At 39.4% G+C, this 18,645-nt stretch overlaps 1 long non-coding RNA gene across 3 annotated transcripts in view; it reads right to left on the reverse strand.

Moving 5' to 3' along the window:
- Positions 1-18,645, reverse strand: part of LOC102119237 (uncharacterized) — a 34,568-nt gene that overhangs the window by 15,688 nt on the left and 235 nt on the right. For 2 of the 3 annotated variants that reach the window (XR_012434846.1, XR_010586842.1), the window contains exon 2: positions 5,362-5,455. The exons of the other annotated variant lie outside the window; for it this stretch is intronic. This is a non-coding gene — a long non-coding RNA (uncharacterized lncRNA). The remainder of the gene's footprint in view (positions 1-5,361; positions 5,456-18,645) is intronic. 3 annotated transcript variants of the gene reach the window in all.

The following is an 18,645-nucleotide window of genomic DNA, read 5'->3' on the forward strand; positions in this document are numbered from 1 at the left end:
GAAGCAGGGAATAGTGGTTTCCCCAAGGAAGGAATGATGAAAATAACATATGTCTGCCATAAATATTTTCATTGGGAATTTTATTAAGAAGTAAACAAGAGGCTACTTTTAATATGAAGCAACTTCCTGTCTCTTTGAATTAAAGCTCCTTAAATGCAGCTAAATTATGACCTTTTGAATTGTTTGACTTAGATCATAAACTTTTACAAGATGAAGTACACTTTATTCTTCGAGTCTCAAGGTGTTAATAAGTCAAATACAGCAATAAAGAGAAGCCCACCTACAACCTTTTACCTCTATCTGTTCAGCAAAGCAGAGGACAGCAAAACATTTTTGGTTTATTTTGGCTTCCAGCCAAATAGGAACTTTAGAAATTTGTTTGCAGATAAACTATTTCAATGTTGGAGAGGAAACGTACTGCTCAGTAACTACTGTGGGATGCAGATCCCCATTTCATGGAGAAAAAGTTGCAAGCAGCGTGCTCATTTGCTGTGCATATGGAAAAACATAGAATGCTCACCATTCACATGACTGCTAAAGCATTGAAAGTACTGATATTTCTGTACCCTCCAGTCTTAAAGGGGGAAGTGGGTTTTCAGTTTTGAGCATTTGTTGATTTGCCTAGTTTCCTATGTTTGAAAGTTGTCTTCTGGGAAAGAAGTAATAATCAAAAAAATTGTTTTTTAAAAAAAGACCAAATTTTTCTTATCCGTTGCTGCTTCAAGGTATTTTACTTTTATATCCTTCCCAGATTGGTATGAACTGTCTGAGAATGCAACCTTTTTATTGTTGTTGTTGCTGTTGTTGTTGTTAATTTTTAAACAAATAATTTTGTAGAGACGGGGTCTTACTCTGTTGTCCAGACTGGTCTCTAACTTCTGGCCTCAAGCAATCGTCCCGCCTCGGCCTCCCAAATTGCTGGGATCACAGATGTGAGTCATTGTGCCCGGCCTGTAACATTTTTTAGAAATAGAGAATGAGTGTGACAAGTATTCTATTCAGTTGCCCAATAATGTAGTCAGATCAGATACTTAATTGCAGCTGGAAAGTATAATATGGAGAGTATTAAGTGGGGTTTTTTTGTCACAGTTTTTTTTTATGTATATAGACTTGATCTTAAGGAGAAGAAATAGTGAACTTCTATGCTTTTTAAAGTTATAAATATATATGAATAAGAAAATACTGACAGAAATGAAAACAGCCTCACATCCTGTACTTCCTGACATCCTCTTTGAATTTTGTAAAGTTTCCTGTCATTATTTTCCAGTGTATTTATTTTTAAGGAAGTGTCTTTAGCAAGAAGAAAGAGACAAGCACCGCTTCCCTCCCCCATCACCCCCCCCCACACACACACACCCCTCAGAGATTTAGCAATTTTGCAGTATTATTATTCTACGATTCAGCAACCATGACCCATTTCTAGGTGGACACATAGATTTGGGAAGCAGTGGAGTGCAGCTTCAGCACCAAAGGGAAAGCAAGGGGTACCGCGTCCTAGATCTCTACATTTATTCACAGTGAAGGTGTGATGAAATAAACACGTCACAACTATCATTAGTTATTGTTGTTAAGCTACCATTCATTAAGCTATCGCTAGGTATTATGTGCTAAATGCAAAGTGTGCTGTGCTAAGTCCTAAATACTTTACATGCACATACATTGAAGGTTTGTAATATGCCCACAATGTTTTAAATCAGCTTTGTTTCTTTTTCTTTTTGTTTTTTTAGAGACAGGGTCTCGCTCTGTTGCCCAGGCTGGAGTGCAGTGGCACAATCATTACTCACTGCAGCCTCCACCTCCTGGGCTCAAGCGATCCTCCTGCCGTAGTCTCCTGAGTATCTGGAACTACAGATATGCACCACTGCACCTGGCTCCATGATTCTTAATGTCAGAATTTCTTCTGGGGGTTAAGCCTGTGTTTTTGGTGGTCATGACCCATTAGTAAATGATGAAATAAATTTAATGAGTAGAGATAAATTCAATTCTATAACATCTTTGTGAGGTGAATTATATTATCCCCATCTGACAGATGAGGAACATCAGAGCTTAGAAGGTTAAGTAACTCACCCAAATTCACAGAGCTTGTTAAATGTAAAATTGCATTTGGAGTCTTTCTGTCTCCAAAACCTTGCCTTAACTACTAAAGCTATACTGTACCATTTAACATATCTCATAGTAATTCTGGGCCCATCACACCACAACTATAACTATATAGAGAAGAAAACCTACTTCCTCATATATCTTATAAAAGAGAAAATGGGGTTTGTAAATTAGCAACCAGCCTGTATTGTATTGAATATAGGCTTAAAAGTCTAATGTGTATGTGCATATGTATGCGTGTGTGTGTGTGTGTGTGCACGCGTGTGTATCAATTAGAGGGTGGGGAAAAACATTTATAGAACTCAGTACCATTAGTAAAAACATTAAAATTCATTGGCTTTCAAAATTCATGAAGGCCTTAGTCAATTTTCTGCTGTTATAGCAGAATACCAGAGACAGGTAATTTATTTAAAAAAGAAATTTATTCCGTTCATGGTTCTGAAGACCAGGAAGGCTGAGAGCATAGTACTGGCATCTGGCAGGAGTCATTCCATGGCAAAAGAATGGATGGCAGAAAGGCGCGCATGAAGCAGAAAGGAGAAGGGGGCTCACTACAACTAACCCATTCCCACGATAACAACATTAGTCCATTCATGAGGACAAAGCCCTCATGACCTAATCACTTCTTAAAGGCCCCACTTGTTAATATTGTTACGATGGCAGTTAAGTTTCCAACACACGAACTTTGGGAGACATGTTCTAACCATGGGGATGACTGACTTCTTAGGCAAGAGTTTATTACTTTAAAAAATGCATAAAAATAATAGTTTGTGTTTACATAATGCTTTCCAGTTTATACAGGGCTTTTCTAGATATCATGTGACTTTCAAACATGCTATGGACTTTATAGGTGCAGCCTTTGTATGGTACAGGCTGTAAAAGTGGTTCTAGCTGATAACAAGTAGTTATCAACAAGAAAGCTAACACATTTTTACCACAATCCATAGTATAAAAATGGTTCTTATAGATAACCTGCCATTCCCAGCTCACGAAGAAGTAGCATGGCTGCCAAATGAATAACCAAACAGATATATTTAATGGGCTCTAAAAAGTCAAACATAAAACCAATCAATACATTGGCTCTGGGACTCAAATAGCTTTTGCAGGAAACATCTTTACTTTCAGAAATAACTATAATGATGTTTCTTAAACACTTTTGTCATTTCAGAAAGATCCCCTAAAATTACTAGGGACACATTAGGTGTCAGCATTCATATATTCTTAGTCACTCTTCATTTTTTAGGGGAAAAAATGTATGCAAATTGACAAAGACAGAACCTCTTTTAGTTGGTGTTGGCTGTCATTTTATTCAGGTTTAAGTATGACTCTAATTACCCTCAAGGACTTTTTGACAAGTTTATCACATGACCACCAGAGTTTCTGCTGTGGGTGAAGGAAGTGTTTTTGGTGGTCACAACAACTATCCATGATATCAATTTAGTGAGTACAGACAAACAATTTAAAAAATGAAATAGAACAGAATACATAATATCAGAATGTATCACTGGTAGTAAAGGTAAGTGTGTTTCATAAAACGTTTTCTGCAGTATTGTGTTAGTCCCTTCTTGCCTTGCTACTGTGAACCCCGAAAATCTGAGACAGGTCTCAGTTAATTTAGAAAGTTTATTTTGCCAAGGTTGAAGATGAGCCTGTGGCACAGCCTCAGGAAGTCCTGATGACATGTGGCCAAAGTGGCTGGTGCACAGCTTAGTTTTATACATTTTAGGGAGACATGAAGCATCAATCAGTATATGTAAGAAGCACATTGGTTCTGTCTGGAAAGACGGGACAACTAGAAGCAAAGGCAGGAAGCGGAAGGGGCTTCCCGGTCACAGATAGGTGAGAGACAAACGAATGGTTGCATTCTCTTGAGTTTCTGATTAGCCTTTCCAAAGGAGGCAATCAGATATACATCTATCTCAGTGAGCATAGGGGTGACTTTGAATAGAATGGGAGGCAGGTTTGCTCTAAGCAGTTCCCACCTTGACTTTTCCTTTTAGCTTAGTGATTTGTCGGCCTCAAGGTTTATTTTCCTTTCGCATTATAAAGAAATACCTGAGACTGGATAATTCATAAAGAAAAGAGGTTCACAGCTCTGCAGGCTTTACAGGAAGCAATGATGCTAGCATCAGCTTGACTTCTGGGAAGTCCTCAGGAAGTTTACGATCATGGCAGAAGGCAAAAGGAAAGCAGGAAAGCAGGCATGTCACGTGGCCAGAGCAGAAGCAAGGAGAGGCGGAAGGTGTCACACACTTTCAAATGACCAGATCTCTCAAGAACTCACTATTGTGAAGACAGCAGGAAGCCATGAGGGATCCAAACACCCTCCCACCAAGCCCCACCTATAGCATTGGGGATTACAATTCAACATGAGATTTGGGTGGGGACAAATATCCAAACTATATCAAGTGCTTATGTGTATATTATGTGTATACTGAGTGAGGATACTTAATGTGGGTTTTGGTTTAAAAAAGCTTTGGAAGCCACTATGTTAAGGCATTATCACCAAAGGAATTTTAGTGAAAATAGAGTTTTTCGGTGGATGTTTCAGAGCACACAAGACTTTTTGTTATATGGAGTGGGGCACAGTGGAGAGAATTGCTGGGAGGTGACGGATGTTGATGTCCAAAGTACAAAGGAGGGCAAAGGAGCAAAACTCCACCTAATCCAGTTATACCTAGTGATGGTCCTAGTCTTTGGTCATGGCTATGGATAATAAGATTTAAGATATACCTGTGGGTAGCACTGGCAGAAAGAAGGGCAAAAGGGAGAGGAACAGACAGAAGAGGCAAAGAGGGCAAGAGGGAAAGGTCAGAGTGTTGACAGTGTGAGTTGGAACAAAGATTGGGATTTATGTGTGAAAAAGAGGAAAAGGAGAGATGAGAGCAAAACTAAGAGATGTACCAGATGAGGATTGGCAGATAGAATAACTTTCAGCTGCCAGTAACGTAAGCTCAACTACAATGGCTCAAACAACAAATAAATGTATTGATTGATTCACTGGCTTGGTTATGTCACAAGGATCCACAGTGTTGGCCTCAATTGCTATCCCCTTGTGGATATATGATGGCTATAGGATGGCTAAAGCGGGGCTGTGGGTCTGGGATGGCTGGAAGAGCAACTGGGATTTTGTGCTTCCTTACTCCCATTCAAGGAGCAAAAGGCTGGATTCCTGTGGATCTCTGAATGGCAAGGGATAACTTTCCAGAATACCCAGCACTCTTCTGCATACATCTCATTGGCCAGACTTGAATCACATGCCCATTTCTGAATCTATTACTGACAGATGGATGGCATTGCTTAGACCATTCAGATGCCTTTCTGGAGCTGGGATCAATCTGTCCCAGGCACATGACTAGAAGGGAGGAAAGCAAAATTGAGGTTCATTAGGAACAAGGCAGAAGATTTTTTGCTGAATAGGCAATCAACAAAGTTCACTGCACACAAGAATTTTTAAAAACTTTGGTAACATATCCTAGTGGCTATAGTGGATTTGATATTGAACATTTCCATCACTAAAACGGTTTCATTTTTAGAGACCTATTATGTCATGTTCCTTCTCATAGAAGAATGCCTTTGAAGGTATTTAAATAAACTCAAAGAAATCAAGTACAAAGAGCTTCTATTTTCTGTATATTTTACCACCAAAAGAAATCTCAATTTCTACCCCAAAATAATATGCTGTATTCACTCCCTAGAGACAATGCACAATGATTGACCTCCGTTGGAACACACATCATAATAGAGAAGCACTAGCCATTGTGTAGAGCTTTACTTCTCTGCCTGATTCCCTCCCCAACTCAGAAGTTGTACTTCAGCACTATCCTCCTATGTCCTAGCCAACTTTCTGCATCATGACACAAAGACATTGATGGTTAGGATCATTCTAGCCTGAAGAAAGCAAGGGCAAAGTCAGCCAGGCTTAGATGAAATGCACACTGTTTGCTGAATGGCCACGGTGTTTTGAGGTTTCTCTTTATGAAAGGCTAGCATAAAGTCAACAGCCCACAGTTGCTCAAATCTGTGCTTTAGTTTCATTACCACCACCAAACACTTCTCCACCCAGGAGAAATACAGCTAAGTGTTGTTTTAACTATATCCCCAGGGGAGTATTGAGTAAGACAAAAAGCACGCTAGGTCAATAACAGATCTTTTCTGTAAAAAGGAACATTTCAGGAAAATTAAACAAAGTGTAGAAAAGCCTTAGCTTGCAATCTGTTATTGCAAAGTTCAAACAATGGCCTTCCTCCCTGCTTAGACAAACACCAAGCAGGAAGCTCTGAACAGACAAAAAAAAAAAAAAAAGACCATCCAGAGTCATAGAAGAGAATAGCTCATGATGATGGTCATTGTTACCTCATTCCTATTTAGACACAATTGAGGCCATTAGTTCTTTAATTCCAATTCATCTGATTATTTTCAGAAGTTCTAGAGTGAGGACCTTACAATCCTAGAAATCCTACGTGATAAACTCTAAAAATCGAAGCTCAGTTTTTCAGTTATTTCAAAGCTCAGCTAAATCCCCAAATAGTTAGACTCGCCTTCCCTTGTTCCCTGACAAAATGTGCAGGTAAATTGCTCTCCCTGGGATCTCTACTGATGGTAGGGCCTATGGGAAAACAAGATTCATAGCTTGCTCACTGGTGTTTGCATATACTTTCTGGAGTTTGAAAACTATACTTTTCCTATGCGGACTTTGTGATTTTCTGTTTGGCAAATTTTGTTATTGTCCTCCTGCTTTTCTCTTCCTCTGCTGTACAGTTTCAACATTCAGTTTTCCGTTAATTGATGTCATAGTACCATCTCACAACAATGTTGGCTGAGCTCACTGCTGGCTGCCTTCATAGCAACCAACTGAAAATATAGGACTTTTCCCCATGGGCCCACACTGAACAAAAGCACCTTGCCACTTTTTTCTGCTTTAACATTTATCTACCCCAAGAGGAGCTGGGCAGAATTCAGAAAATATTTGCCATCTGGGAACAGAAATAAACAAGCAGGTCATATGAGAGTCCTTATTTTTTCAGATGCTCTTCTGATTATCTCACTCTGTTGACTGATTAATGCCATTCCCCTTGAATAAGTCATGTATATTACCTCAGTTTCTATTCTATGCTTCCTAAAGTTGACATTGCTAGGATGAGTAAATTCTTATAATAGGTGGGAATTTGGTGAGCACTAATATATTTGACTAAAAACTTTCTTTTATAAAGTGTTTTAAAAATAATTTAAAGTTTCAAAAACTCCTTAGGACATTACCTAGCATTTGAAGGAAAGTCTAAGGCACTGATTTTCATTCCCTTCTGAGACCTTCCAGCTTTAAAATGCTATGAAATTATGAATAGAATAGTTCCCCCTTATCCTTGAAGGACATGTTCCAAGACCCCTAGTAGATGCCTGAAACTATGGATAGTACTGAACCCTAGACTGTCTATACTATGTTTTTTCAATCTGATAATCTAGACGGTTGCATCTACAGTGCAGATAACTGGACCAAGAGATTATTCCCCTTTGGAAGGGACGAAGTGGAATGTTGTGAGATTTCATCACACTACTCAGAATGGTGTACAATTTAAAACTTATGAGTTGTTAATTTCCAAAAATTTTCCCTTAAATATCTTCAGATCATGGTTGACTGCAGGTAGCTGAAATTATGGAGAGCAAAACCATGGATAAGGGGGGAACTACTGTATATACTACCTAAGACCCAGTATGAGATTCTGAATTTTCTTTTTTTTACAAAGGTTAAATAAATCAGTTAAATATTGACTAGGTAATGTAAACCTATGCATAAAGCAAAATAATAGCATAATTCTGTGATTATGTAATAATACCTTACACACAATAGGTACTAAAAAACTATTTCTTGATTCTTGCCAACTTTTACATTTTCACATACCAGTTTTCTAACTATACAAACGCTATGTAGTGGGGTTTTCAAATAGATGAGTCATTTTATAGCAACATATTTTATAGCTTATATAACTGTAATATGTTTGGAAGGAAATTTATTCCTTTAGTAGGGAGGGCTGTGTCCCTACTACGAGATGTGTCATTCCTATCATCCTTCACAGGGTCTTCTTGTTTCACTTCATATGTGTATGGCATTATAAAGGTCTACTGGAGTGCTATTTTTTTTTCTTCCATTACACAGAAGTCAGATATTAGAAGAGCAAAATCCATAAAATTCCTTTCCAGGAATATCCCAAACCAGACAAATTAACAGAAAACCAAAACACTTTTGCCTCATTTGACCTTAACTATGCTAGTGGGGTTCAACATCTTCTCTAAGGTTCAGGCCCTTGTCTGGTTGGATACAGACTAGGTAATGTCCTCTTCACTCCAATAAGAGAAAAAGGCATCCTTATTCCTCCTGGTTTTACCAGCATTCTCTGTATCTTTCTTAACAATCCCTGCCAATTTGCCCTGCCAATCACCTTCTACAGTTGCTGCTTGATTCACATTTGTGACTCTTGATTTCCAGTAACCCACTGAGTCTCTCCAGGTACATTCAGACTGGTCTCTCCCTGGACACCCATCATCATCATCACAGTAATAATATCTCCCACCTATTACTGTGTGCCAGGTAGGCAGCATGCATTATGTGGACTATCTTAATTAAACCTTACAACAACTCTATGAGGTGAGTACTGTTATTCGTTGCTTCAGGTTACTAAGAAAGCACATAGCAAATAAGTGGTAGAGGCAGGACTTGAACCCAGGATGTCTTCCAAATACTATTCTCCATCTCCTCTCAACTCTTGCCCAAATGGAGAACTGAATAGGAGCCACTTGGGTAACAGCCAAGCTCCCTAACCATATGGCATTGTTCCCATCTGTGAAAGGGCATGGGTCCAGCTGCATAGAATGATGTTGCCTGAGAAGACCAAGAGTCTTCTCTTAATTATCTTAGTGGCAAGAAGCTTTATTCGTCCCCTTTGTACTCAAAATTAGCTTTTACTTTTTATCCACACACAACGCCACAGATAGCCCAGATTGAATTCATTATGGGCTATCATGTCCCTTGTCATTTGTTTATAAGAAGGGCTCTGGCCTGGCCTTAGCAACTTTTAGGTGAAGCCATCTTTAAAAAATAAGTCAAGAGCCACAGAAATAGAGTTCCAAAAATGACAAACATTGCAAGCATTCATTTTATACCCACACAATCTTTATTTTCCAATTTCTGCTGGTTGAAAACAAGAACAGTAAGAGAGCTCAGAAGAGAGTGGATCTTTCGAAATATTTCCAACCATTTATAGCCAAAAGCCAAACATACTCACTCCTACATCCTTATTTCATGCAAACTAGATAATATTAAAAAGACTTGGAAAATGCTTTATAGCTGTATGTAAGCTAAAAACCCTACTTAATCACATACAAATGAATGGGAGATATGAGTAGCAAATATAGGGCCTATGTTCTTCTTTACCATAGAAATCAAAAGGATAAAAGACTAAAGTGTGGATTCAATTAAGAACTTACTGGTGGCTTTTAAGAGGTGGCATTTTCCAGTATATATCTCAGGTAGTCTAAAGAGTGATACCACAGAGCAAATGAAAGTCTCTCAGGGGAACTATTCTGTCTTGTGATGACAGTCAAGGCAAGCTGAGAGAAGTAGATTTGTGGGCCAGGTGCAGTGGCTCACGCCTGTAATCCCAGCACTTTGGGAGGCCGAGGTGGGCAGATCACCTGAGGTCAAGAGTTTGAGACCAGCCTGGCCAACACGGTAAAACCCCATCTTTACTAAAAATACCGAAATTAGCTGGGCATGGTGGCAGGAGCCTGTAATCCCAGCTACTCAGGAGGCTGAGGCAGGAGAATCACTTGAACCCGGGAGGCGGAGGTGGCAGTGAGCTGAGATGGTGCCATTGCACTCCAGCCTGGAGGACAAGAGCAAGACTTTGCCTCAAATAAACAAAAACAACAGCAACAACAAAAGTAGATTTCTGGTTGCCAGGGTTCGGGTCAGAAATATTGTAAGGTAAGAGGGACCCTCTCACTTGATGAGAGCAAAAGTCTTAGCTTGGTAGGAAAGGAACTATCTAGCTCCTGTCTGAGTGACAGAAACAGGAAGAGTGAGCAATACCCCTCTCTGTGTTGCATTTGGCCTGTTAGGAAACCACAAGATGGGGCATGTGATAAACCCAGTCCACTCCTGTCTCAGTGTTCTCCTCTGGAATCTTGAACCACACAGGAGTTTTCTCAAATGAGCAAACTGTCTGATTCTGGAAACTGATCACTCACCCAAGTACGAGGTTCCAGATGGCAGGGATCTGGTCTGTTTTGTACACAGATGTATTGTGAGAACCTGGGACGTAGTAAGTGCTCGGTGAATATTTGTTGAATGAACATTCAAATGCACATGCCACAGAGTCCAATAATTTGAGAGCAACCTGAGAAATGCTTGGGACTTGTTTTGCTTTTCACCTAAACAATGATGGCAAAACAAGAAAAAGGAGGAGGAGAAGGAGGAAGAGGTCATTTGTCATCTGCTGAGTTATTTTGTTCATATCCAGTTTGTGTTTGTGGCTTCCTTGCAGAAAAGATGCCAGAAAATTGTAAAGGAATAATTGTGTGTTTTTGCGTATGTGTGTGCGTGACTATTCTTATTGATGTACGTATATCAAATCATGTTGCTATATCTACGTCTGTGGTTGACTTTAACCTCTTTTCAACCCTGCTGAAATGAAAGACTTTCCTAATTCTCCTGATTTAGTAGTAATTATTTAGAATTATAAGAAGCATGATTAGCTAATAATAGTGCTAATAAGAGAAAGGTAATCTGGTAAGGCCACTCTTCTACTCCAGAAATCTCAGGACATCTAAAATTGGGAGTTGGTGGCCATGTAAACAAATTCAAATTACCTTCCAGCAAAAACCTCAAACTACTTGTTTGAGATGGTTTTGGCTGGAAGACATGAATCCAGATCAAAATCAAAAGCCACAGAAATACTGAAATAGCTGAAACAGAGACACAGTCATTACAGGAAGCTCATGAAAGTTCAAAGGAGGTTAAAAAAAGAAAAAGAAAGAAAAGGAAGAGCTGCAGCAAGAAATGCTTGTGGCATTGCCCATCCCTACTGGAAATGTTGATGATATCCTTTGAAGAGGAAGAGGAAGGAGTTCGAGGTGCAAAACAAGCAGCCCAGACAGTGACAAAACAGGAAACAGGAGTGCTGATGAAACTGAACTGTGAATTGGGAAGAGAGCAATGCATTAAAGCCACAGGGCTGTGAAAGACACCCAAAAAGGACAATGTAAAAGTGGCAAGGGACTCAGAATTAACTATGGATTAAAGCATTGACAGATAGATAACAAAGTCTAAATTTTCTTATTGAAATGACCTAGAAACAAATTTAGTCATATTATTATCATTCTAGGAGTATTATATTGTACTAGAATTGCACTGAATCAAATACTGTTTGAAATAAATGGGCCTTCAGAATTTGGGAGGATTCTGTTGTTAATACATAGAGATATCTCATCATGGTGTTGATTAATAGTAATAGGCAACATTTAATACATTGCCCACAATACTTTATAGGTAATATCATTTAATCCTGACAAATTTTTTTGTTTGTTTTTTTGAGACAGGGTCTCCCTCTATCACCCAGGCTGGAGTGCAGTGACCTGATCATGGCTCACCGCAGCCTTGATTTCCCAGGCTTAAGAGATCCTCCTGCTTCAGCCTCCTGAGTAGCTCGGACTACATGCATGCCCCACCACACCGGGTTAGTTTTTTTTATTTTTAGTAGAGACAGGGTCCCACTATGTTGCCCAGACTGGTTTCTAACTCCTGAGCTCAAGTGATCCTCCCGAAGTGCTGGAATTACAGGTATGAGCCACTGCACCTGGCCAAAAAATCTTAAAAGGTATATGATATTAACACTTTCAATTTATAGATGAAGTCTCTGAGGTTGTATGATTTGTTAAGGGTCAAGTTAAGGGCCAAGGTAGAATAGTTTATGACAATAACTTCCCACTCTTGATTCCAGAGCCTGGGTTCTCTGTGCCATTTGATCAATACATGACATGACATTCTACTGAGCACACCTCTGGCTCATTTCCATTTCCATTTGCTCTGTTTACCAGAATTGTTCCTATGTCCTTTTGACAACCTTTAAAGAGAGAGATAATGGGCAGCAAAATGCCCAGAATTAAGGAGCGACCCAAGGAAAAAGAAAGAATCTAAGCTAATAAGGCCCCATGTCAAGTAGGTTATTACAGATTGTAGAATTCAAGTCCCTCATTAGAGTGAGTAAATTGTTGACCTCTAATTAAAAGTCTTACTAAAAGAATTTTAGCAGGTTAGTGACAAAATTCTTGCACTAGGTAGAGAATGACCAGTAAGTTATTTTATGTACACTTATTTAATAATATAACAATACTTTTTGAAGATTACTGTATCAAGAGTTTAATGTAACAGCCTTATTATAACTTAGAATACTGATTCAAACATCAGCATAAAATAAGGTATCCCTGAATTTTTCCCAACCAACAAAAACGTCCTTTTATTGTGGCCACAGCACATGTATCTTTCCCTTCCTTCCCTCCCTCCCTCCCTTCCTTCCTTTCTTTCTTTCTTTTCTCTCTCTTTTTTTTTTTTTTTTTTTTTTGGAGTCTTTCTCTGTCACCCAGGCTGGAGTGCAATGGCGCGATCTTGGTTCACTGCAACCTCCACCTCCTGGGTTCAAGCGATTCTCGTGACTCAGCCTCCCAAGTAGCTGGGATTACAGGCGCCCACACCATGCCCAGCCGTTTTTTTATTTTTAGTAGAGACAGGGTTTCACTATGTTGCCTAGGCTAGTCTTGAACCCCTGACCTCAGGTGATCCATCCACCTCAAAGTGCTGGGATAACAGGTGTGAGAGCCGCCCACGCCTGGCCAGCATGTGTGTCTTTCTAATGTAACTCACAGTCTTGACACAGTAATCTTCAAAAAGACTGTCCATTCTTTTGACATATTATTACTATTTGATACTATTGTTGTTATTCATATAATAACAATAACTTGGTGTGGTTAAGTTGTTTGTCTAACGTCACATAACATAGTATATACTTCAAATTTCTCCAAAATATTTCGTCCAAAATTCATACTGTTTGCCAGTAAGGTCCAAATTGGATTAAGTTTAAGTTTATGTCACTTTAATGTAGTTGTTTTTAAAGAAATAAAAACTTTGCATCAGAATTCAGAGCATATGTTTCTCATTTGGCTGCCATTCCGGCTTTGTGGCATGCGGAGTTCACTTCCCCAGTCAGGACAGTTTTGGACGGCTGCTGCTCTTTCATAACCCAGTTGGTTTGTAACGCTCGTTAGGTTAGGGAATGAGCGCCTCAGACACTATTGCTCAGAATTCTTTAAAGTCTTAAGGCAGATTCTGTCTGGGTGCAGTAGCTGACACCATGAGGTGATCTAACACTTTGGGACAGTGGGGTGGGAGGATCACTTGAGCCTAGGAGTTTCAGACCAGCCTGGGAAATATAATGAGGCCCTATCTCTAAAAAATAAAAAATAAAAAATTAGCTGGGCATAGTGGTGTGCACCAGTAGTTCCTGGGGGTCGGGGGTCAGGGGCTGAGGCTGAGCCAGGAAGATCTGTTTAGCCCAAGAAGTCAAGTCTGCAGTGAGCCATGATCGCACCAGTGCACTCTATCTAGCCTGGATGATAGAGTGAGACCCTGCTACACAAAAGAGCAAACTCTAAATGAACAGAAAGACCTATATATACTTACACGGACGAAGGCAACATAGAACACCAAGAGGCTTCCGCTCAGAGCACAATCATGTTGCTGGGAATTTGAGGGCAGATGTAGAAAGATACACATGCTGTGGCCACAGTGCAAGGACATTTTTCTCTGTTGGGAAAAATTCAGGGATGCTTTATTTTATGCTGACATTCAAATAAATATGCTTACTAGTAAATGCTCCTGGGCTAAGGCTGTTACAAGATGGAACGCTGTTAGCTTGGTTCCATAGAGGATGGATTTCTAGACTTCTATAATTTTATTTGATTTGGATTAATGGGGCTCGAATGTATTCATGTGAAAAAACAACTGAAAATCATGTTGCTCTTTGTAGGATAAAATGAAATATAAATACTTATATTGTTAAAAATATCCAGTATATAATTTTGTTTTGAATTATATACTATTGTATACTATTATAGAATGATAATATTCTTAAAACCAAAGGAATATGTTAAATGTATGGAGAAAAATGTGTAATTGAGAACGTTCTATGCATTAACATCTTTTTTCCTTAATATTTCGTGTGGAAAAGGTAGCTAGTTGCCTAACCTTGATTCTTATCCCAGCAGAGTATCTCTCAAGACAAAAACTACATTTCCCAGTCTCCCCTATGGCTAACTGTGGCCGCGTGACTAATTTCTGTCAAAGATATGAAAGCATAATTCCTAGATGAAATGTCTAGAAGGGCGACTTAACAGAATTTTACTCAGCTGGGAGTGATACTTTCTGCATTTCCTTCTTATTTTGGCCTGCAATGCAGGTGTGATAACTGGAGCTTCAGCAGCCCAGAAATGACCTTAATAATAAAAGCCATGTGTTAAGATAATAGGGAAAAGAGCCTGGGGGTCCCAGATGATATTATGGAGTGGCTATAGCTAAATAGTTTCTCTTCCAACTCCTTTTATCTGAGAAAAGAAACCCCCAAATTCCAGCTTGCTTTAGGCTTTGGTAGTTTACTTTTTTTTTTTTTTTAAACGTGCGACAAAACCTAATCCTGATATATTAGCAATAAAATCCTCGACTCCCAGTCCTAGCATTGAATTTCAGAACCCAAACACCTAAAACTACTGATAATCAGTATAAGAGTATAGTTTGAGAACCACGGGTTTGGTTCTTATCTGTGGATTTTTATTGAAAAAATTATAAAAATAATTATTGAAATTAACCTTTATTTTTATCTTTGTAAGTCTCGCTTTCACTGAAAAAAGAAAAGAATAGCTAAATGGCATTGGATCTCATTAGCATTTTCTTTCTCTGTCTCTGTCTCTATGTCTCTGTCTCTCTCTCTCTGTCTCTCACTTTCTCTGTCTCTCTCTGTCTCTGTCTCTCTCTCTCTCTCTGCCTCTCTCCTCAGGTAATATTCAGCAATGACATAAGTTTCATCCTGGTCAAAGTATTTATTTTTTTGCGTATGTATATAACACTTTACGTTCATTAAGTATACCCACACAATTATCTCTTATGATTCTCATAATAGATCCATGAAGTAGACAAGACAAACAAATTTCCATTTCTACCAAAGTGGAAACTCGGTTTTCATCCTCATTACATCAATTTGAGGCAGATGGGACTATTATCTCTAACATACATAAAGCAGAATCATGAAATGATCACATCATTTGACCCAGTGCCTTGAATACAAGTTGGCATTCAATAAATACTTACTGGATGCCTGGATAAGTGCCTGGGTAAGTGAGAAAAATGATGCAGGGAAGCTAAAGGAGGTATCAGAGTCACAACATTGGAATTAAAATGGGGGTTTTCACTTCTATTCTATTTCTTTTTCCATTAATTACACCATGTTGCCTCTCCCTAGAAATTCATTCTTCAATTTGCTGAGTTGTCCATTTGAGTGTACTGTGGGTAGAAGGCAGTTTTCAGATGGTCATCAATGGTGAACTTCAGCTGATGCCCCAGCACAACATTGTACACACCACAAAAGAGTTTGCTTCCACTGGCAGCTCTCCCAATCCTCACATATTAATGCTCTGCCAACAGCTATTGTCTTTGACAAGTGACTGTGCTGGCAACATAGCATTTCCTTAAACAAAGCCCTTCACATGGATAGCCAGCAAGGAGTCCCATTTCTAGCTTTGCCTGACACTCTCACACAGCTAGAGTATTTGTTTTACTTGGGAAAATGTTCCAGGAGGCTCTGTGCTTGTGGTAATTGTTGTGGTTTAACAACAGTTTAAAGATTTGAACTAGGAAACATAACAGCCCCAGTGGACACTAACATTTAGAACATTTTCTTTCTTCTGAAGGAGCTAAGAAATAAACAAGAGCCAGAAAAACCTGAAATTATCACCCTGGGTTATTCTAAGGTGTGCGTCTGAAGTGAATTTACATATTCTTTTTGGCAGACAACTGAGACAAATATTAAATGATTTCTCCTAAGTCACCTAATTTGTCAAGATATTAGCTATAAAGTCTAGGTTAGGGGTGTTCAAGGCTTCCCTGGGCCACATTGGAAGAAAAATTGTCTTGGGCCACACATAAAATACACTAACACTAATGATAGCTGATGAGCTAAAAGAAAAAAAAAATCGCAAAAAAATCTCATAATGTTTAAGAATCTCATAATGTTTAACAAAGTTTACAGATTTGTTTTAGGCCACATTCATAGCTGTCCTGGGCCGCATGCAGTCTGTGGGCCGCGGGTTGGACAAGTTTGGTCTAGGTCCTGTACTATTCAGTTAGTTAGTGAATGGAATTCTAAGCCTGCCATTTGCTGGCTGTGCAAAATTGGAGAAATTAATAATTCTCTCTGAACCTCAGTTTGCTTTTTTTTTTTTTTTTTTTTATAGACAGGGTCTTGCTCTGTCACCCAGGCTGGAGTGCTGTGGCACAATCACGGCTCACTGCAGCCTTGACTTCTTAGGCTCAAGTGATCCTCCCAGATCAGCCTGTTGAGTAGCTGAGATAACAGATGTGTGTCACCATGACCAGATAAATTTTTAATTTTTTGTAGAGATAGGGTCTTCCTATGTTGCCTACTCTGGTCTCAAAATCCTGGGCTCAACCCCTCCTCTCACCTTGGCCTCCCAAAGTGCTGAGATTACAGGCGTGAGTCATTTCACCAGGCCCGAACCTCAATTGGTATGTTTTCATAACTGGAATAATATTTCTTGACTCAAAAGTTGTCAAAAGTTTAAATGAGATGTAAGGGGTCTAGAAATTTAGAAGTCACTCAATTCCATGTTCATTTCTTTCCTTCCCCCAGTAACTCTATTTCTAGAACACCATGACATATTCTGTGACCAAGAAGAAGCACTGAGAAATTCAAAATAAGCTTTATCAAAGCATTCTAATTTGCTTTAGTATAGAGAAGTTAAAAAATTCCCATAACATGCATAATTCACAAAAATACCTAAGAGGATCTAGAAGACAATTGGCCTGGTTTACTTCACCTGTGATAATTCTGGTTCTTTGGTGTATTATACTTTTGGCCCGGATTCTGTAATAGAACTCAGAGAATTGAGTGAAAACATCTTGGTGCCAATGACCTTCTCACAATCCTGACCCCAAAGTCCTTACCTATCTATGCCTTTTCATAGCATGCCCATACTTTATTCAGCAAATGTATTTGAAGTACCAAATATGTGCCAGGCACTATCTAGGTTCTAAGTATACGGCAATGAGCAAAACAGATAAAAGAGCTGTCTGTGAGTAGGGACAGACAATAAACCAAATAAGTATGGTCTGTTGGTGAGTGATAAGCATGACACAGAAAAATGAGGTAGAAAGAGAGACATGGAGTGTTGGGGGCAGGAGTTTGCAATTAAACATGGTGGCCAGGAAGGTCGCATGAGAAAATGAACAAGTAAAGACATAAAGGAGGTAGGGAATGAGCTCTGCAGAAATCTGGAAGAAGAGCAGAAAGCATGGGAAGAACATAGACTCTGAGGCAGGAAAGTGACTGGCATATTTATAGAACAGTAAGAAGGCCAGTGTGGCTGCAGCAGAGACAAAGGAGAAAATAGCGGGACATGAAGCGAGATGGGTAAGGAGATGGGGAGAGGGCAGATTGTGTATGGTCATTATAAGGACTTTGTCTTTTACTCTAAGTGAAATGGAAGTATTTGGTAGGTTTGAGAAATGACGTGATCTCACCTATGTTTTAAAAGAACTATTTCAACTGCTGGGTTGTGAAATAGACTGAAAAGCAGTGAGATCAGCAAGGAGATGGTTGCAGTAATCCAGTGAGACATGATGCAAATATTTGCTGATGGGTGGGATGTGGGGTGTGAGAGACAGAGAGAGACTCCAGGTTTTTTGGCATGAGAAAGAAAAAGGATGGCGTTCCCCTTAACTTACATGCAGAAGACTACAGGAAAAACAGGTTTGGAGGCAGATCAGCAGTCTGCTACTGGACGTACAAATTTGAGATGATTATTAGACATCCAAAGAGAGATGTCATGTAGGAAATTAGATATCCAGTCAAGACATAGGGGAGAAATCTGGGCTGGAGATGTAAATGTGAGTGTTGTCAACCTATACATGGTATTGAAAGAAAAGAAGACAGATATTTATGTGCATAGACACAGGCAAGTGGGTAAGACGTGGTGGAGGGAGCTTCTGCAAGGTCTCTACTGCGTGCTCAATTTTCCCAGTGGAAAGAGAAGCCACGTTATCCATAGGGAGTTTCTAGTTAAGGAACGGCACACGCCCAGCTGTAGAGTAAGAGTGATTCCCAGTAATAACTGCCAGACTACTAGCCTTTATCTGGCCTAAGTTTCCCAGACTCTGGAAGTCTAGGGCCCATTCTGTCAGTGTCTCTCTTTGGTCCACCATCCCAG

The sequence above is a fragment of the Macaca fascicularis genome, chromosome 5 (assembly GCF_037993035.2).
Source record: "Macaca fascicularis isolate 582-1 chromosome 5, T2T-MFA8v1.1".
NCBI classification, from domain to species: Eukaryota; Metazoa; Chordata; class Mammalia; order Primates; family Cercopithecidae; genus Macaca; species Macaca fascicularis.